We start from the raw sequence: 5,190 nt of genomic DNA, 5'->3' as shown, positions 1-5,190 counted from the left end.
GCTTGGCTTGATCTCAGACCACTTGTTCTGTTGGGTTAGGAGATCTTAAGTCCATTGGCTTCTGGAAACTGCAGGCTACTTAATTCTGTGCTTGATGGCAACAGTGAGTTGTCCAGTGAAATATGGTGACAGAAGAGAAATAGCTCACCTTGTTTTATTTATCTTGTTGGGTTTCAGGACCAATGCGACTTTAAAGTGTTGTTCCCCTGCATTCATCATCTCAGTGAAACCCAAATTGTTTTAATATTTGATGCTAGATCAAACAGTGCAAGAACCAATTCATTTTGTATGCACCATAAAGGAGATCCTTGCATACAGGGGTCTCTTTGAAATGACATATGGGCACCAGCAGTAGATCAAGTCAGGCAGGAAATGATGTTACATTGTACATGTGGCAAAGGAATATAACCTCTGCAGGGTCATGTAGCTAACTCGTGTTTTACATAAGTCAGGATTCTTGGTGCATTTTCATTCTTTCTCATGATGAATTTAGGAAATACTAATAAATCGCCAGGGCTGCGACATGCGATTTGAACTTCCAGAATACATTGTTTTACAAGGGCAGACAACAGTCCCTCCTAAATGGGTGCCTGAAAGACAGAGTTTTGTGCTATTAAAAGCAAAGTGAAGGATGACAGGAAAATAAACATGCATGCTTTGCTAAGGGAAAGAGAATGACTCCAACCTGAGGCAGGCTGCCTCAAAGCAGACCTCCCGTCCATCACTTCTTGTAGATCAGCCAGTGTGGATTGGAGCTAGAAGATAAACCAACTGCAAGGAAAGGGGATCTGGATGATTTTGGGCCAAACTGGACATGATGTGGGAGAGACATGCTGAGATATCCCTGCCAGGGTCCACGGAGAGTGCTTTTCAGTAGTATAGGTGAGAAATGATTAAAGTGCTCATCACTGTCGCCAGCTGGTGCTGTAGTTGAAGCTGTGAAAAGTCCTCCTGGCCACAGCAGTCATGTCAGGGCCCTACCATGCATGAGAGTGAAAGAATTGCTTCCGGCAGTGGATGAGGGGAAGAACAGCAAGGGATTGGAGGAAATGCCTGTATGTCATGACCTTGCGGTGCACATCCCGTGTTAGACAGCTGCCTCCAGGTGGTATGGAGGATGCTGTCCCATCATCAATGTTGAGGGAAGAGTCAACTGCCAGTCCAGTTGGCCCTCCAGTTTATACAAGGAAAGGGAGGATACACCTCCTTGTCCTTCTCCTCAGAAAGCAACATGCCTTAGGCTGCCCCCGAGTCTTCAAAAGCAACCCCAAGGTGCAAGTGATCCCACTGAGAGAATGCAACCTCATCTAGAGGTTATCTTGCCAGCTGATCCTCAGTGCCTCCATCTCCTCTGAAATAAACCTTTAGCCCACATATAAGCCACCTTCATTCAGGATTTCAACAGCTTTCTTGGCATAAGTTGAACAAAAGGACAGAAACTTTGCTGGGTATCTTCTGCATCAACATGGGACTTAACTCCTAAGTTCCCCGACAGGCTTCATGAGGCTTAATGCTATCAAAACAATAGCCCTGAGGTGTCCCACAGGCCAATGGTCAAGTGGCCAGGCACTAATCTCTCCATGCCCCCCACCCTGGAACATTCAGTCAGCAGTGGCTTCTTTGCCACATGTGCCTCAAGTCCTGTAGTGGCCCGATAAGCCAGATGGACACCATCACCAGTGGTGCTGAGTGAGGTCCAGTGGAACCCACAGGGCTGCACTCACGTTGTCTAGTTCTTAGCAAAGGCCACACATTAAGCTTCATAGTCATCTGCAAGAGCACAACTTCCAGCTGTTCTTTTCACAACAGGAGCAAGAATGGTGATCTCATGTCTCCTACTCCCATTTCTAATCCCATCCTTCTTCCCTAAAGCATTCCTGGACTGTCAGCACTATTAAGTGGTGAGAGACGATGGGAACTCGAGTCTACTCGCAACATGAGACAGAATTACCCAATAGACCTCCACAGAGCAGGACAATCCCACCACCTGAAGAACTCAACTTTGAACCTTGCCGTTGCCGTAATGCCCCATTCTACTGCTAGCCGTTTGCTCCTTACCGAACTCTGCTAGAACGCAGGGCAACTGAGTCAGCACCGCTGCAGATCTCCGCTGTCCTTTGCTTATCTACCACAGAGCTTCTTAAGGGCTGATTCCTCAGCCTGCGGAGGTCCTCCTCCCTTTCCAAAATCTCATTGATGTATGCAATGTGGATTATCCTACCACATTTAACATGCCCTTAACGACACATCATCAGATACATGAAAAAAGCAAGCTAATAATGTAAATGCCCGCTATCTTTCTTCTTCATCCATTCCCCCCTTTTTCAGGGTGGTGGGGGGTGGTAGAAACCATTCTTAATTTAATCCATATACTAAGTGTGCTTTCCAGTTACAAAAATTTATGATATGTATCAGGCAGAAGTGAAATGGTGATACGAAATTGTGACTGATGTAAAACAGACATACAAAATGAGAGGCATTAGGATGTTTGCTTTGAAGTTGGATAAAGCCAGGAAAACGATATTCACTTTAAATTAAACCTGCTGTTACAGATACCTACTGGGTGCGGGGAACATTTTTTTTAAAACTTCATCCCACCCTCCCTCCTTCCTTCCCCCTTCCCTCTGTCTTTGTGTGTTGCTTTGTCATTTGCTATGCAAGTTTTCAAAATGTGGTTTGAAGAGAAGCAATCTGGCTCTAAAATGGCTGCGAGTCAAGACAGAACATGAACGGAAAAGTTGCCAGGGCCCCTTGCCCCCTCAACAAAGCCCTTCTGAAGCTGTTCCTCTTTGAAGGGAGAAATGTAATGAAACCTTCGAATGCCACTGCATGAAGCAATGTCAACAATAAACTTGAATCTAGTCTGTCCCAGCCAGGGCCACCCTCCTGAATACATTTCTGATGCTGCAGCGATGTATTCCACATTCTCCACTGAATTTTACTACACGAATGATTTCAGGCTCAGGCACAGAGCCCTGCTTTACATGCAGAAGCCCAAAGCTCATAATTTCCTCATTATGAATCCCCCTCCACCTCCCTCCCTCCAAAAAAAAAAAAAAAAAGAGGATATGAATGACCCCAAAAGAGGCAAATTAAGGACAAGGATGCTCTTATCATTTGCTAATTTAGGTGTATGTTCACATTTATAAATACATATCAGAATTTAAGTAGAAATTCAATTCATCTCACCATAGTGCAGATAACTGTGGGTAGTATTCTGTGGAATTGCCTGTTTAATTGTATGTTCGGGAGCTAACTCTTAATGGACAAAACCTTCCATGATCTTTAAACTGGAACTGGGCAGAGTAGCTCTTCAAGTAAAACCCCTCTTTCAGCAGAGGGCCAAATTCCACTTTGGAGAAGGCCTTCAAGGACAACATTCCAGTGATGGCAAGGCCAAAGAGAAAGGGGCCGTGACCAAAATACCACCCTCTTCCTGCAGCAATTCGGCCATGGGGAAGGTGATTTGAGTGGAGGAAAGGCTCTGTGGAAAAGCTGGGAAGCCCCCAAGTGGTTGCTGGTTGAAGAAAAGGGAAGTGACCACCTGAAGAAACATGCAGGACTGTGTTTGGCAGACTTGTCCCTGAGGTTGCCTACCTGTGAAATAGGAGGCACGGCCTTGTAGCCCTTCAAGGAGGACAATCCTTGTTTGAAGAAGACATTTGGCTGACCCATCTCTGGGTAAGGGCTGGTTGGGCCAATGTCCTGCTTGATGCAAGGTTGCTTTCTAACATGATAAGAAATAGCATCTCCTCCCCCTCCACCAAAGCCCTCAGACTTTTCCATTTTTAATCTCTCTGTTTCTCCACTGAATTCAAAGAAAGGAGAGAGAGAAAGGGAGCTGTGAAGTGGGAGAGGCTGAAAATTGTTTTGTAGTAGAACCAGTACACATCGCACTACTAGGAACCTATTGGAAACTAGCACAATTTAATCTGAGTGAGGGAAACCCATCAATATGCACCCCATGGGCTTGCATGCACCCAAACTTCTTCCATAACCATCACTGCTATTCCAGCAGAGAGGAATTGAGATACGGGAGGGACGTTCTGTGGCATCTGGCATGCTGTTTGGATTGCGTGACAAGTTCCAGGAGCACAGTGTCCTCAGTGCTGGGGTCAATGGATGCTTTTGTTGCAAGCCGTCCTGAGACGTCAGTGGTTATAAAAGCATTGAGTGGATGGCAGGATGGATGGATGAGGGTTTCTGGGTAGGGTTCAGACCTCCTGCTGAACTTGTTGACTTTACTTCGCTCCTTTTACCTTTAGCACCTTCCACCACTTGAACAAGCACCCAAAAGCTTCTCTAACCTGGAATTTGGCCCTCAGGTTGAAAGAGCTCCAGGTTGTTTCCATCCACTGCAAGGTCAGTGCTATCGCACTGTCTCTGTAGGGGATGGGATAGAAAAGCTTTTAATTAATAAATAAATTTAATACCAATATACTTTGTTTCCTGCAGTCATGGTTAAAGAATTTGTCCTTTGTACTGCTGCCACCCCCGTTCCCATCATGCCCATGGCATCTCACTAGTCCTTGTCTTTTCAAGCCCAGCCCAGAAATAGACTTATCCCAGTCTGGGTTGACTGCACATATCTTTGGGTGTGTATATGTCACAGTTTGTGCAGATACACCTTGCCTCTGTTTACTGAAAGTCCAGCTGATCTTTTTCCCAGCCTCTGAGACTTCTTTTCATGCTATTGACAGAATTACAAACTTCCTAGTCATAAGGACCAGAACCATAGGTTCTAAAAAAGGAAAAGAGAAAAAAGCAGAGATTATCAGGTGCTGAAGACAGTTACATAGTCATAAGATTAGAGAGACACGGTTTGCACACAGAGCTGATTTTATTCCACATTTGCTGTGCTGCTTGCAAGGAAAAATGATTAAGAGATAGGAGGAGCGGAAATGATTATTGGGGAAAAATATATATCAAAAGAAAACTTATACCGGTGGAGAAGAAGGTAATGAAAACCATGGGAAATGTTGGCTGGGAACAGGCAACAGATGTAAGAAACAAATTCAAAGCGGGCACATTCATATTTGACTTAGAATCCGATATCATCCCTTGACATACTAGCTCTCGAAAAGATAAAATTGGCCAGTCCAACTTCAAGAGAGTAAAAAAGTGAGAGGGACAGAGAGAAGAGAAAGGAATTCTTTTGACTTTGGTGGAGCTGACATGGGTCAATGAAGT

The sequence above is a fragment of the Varanus komodoensis genome, unplaced genomic scaffold (genome assembly GCF_004798865.1).
Source record: "Varanus komodoensis strain SLA01 unplaced genomic scaffold, ASM479886v1 scaffold19, whole genome shotgun sequence".
Taxonomy (NCBI): Eukaryota; Metazoa; Chordata; class Lepidosauria; order Squamata; family Varanidae; genus Varanus; species Varanus komodoensis.
This window is presented reverse-complemented; position numbering follows the sequence as displayed.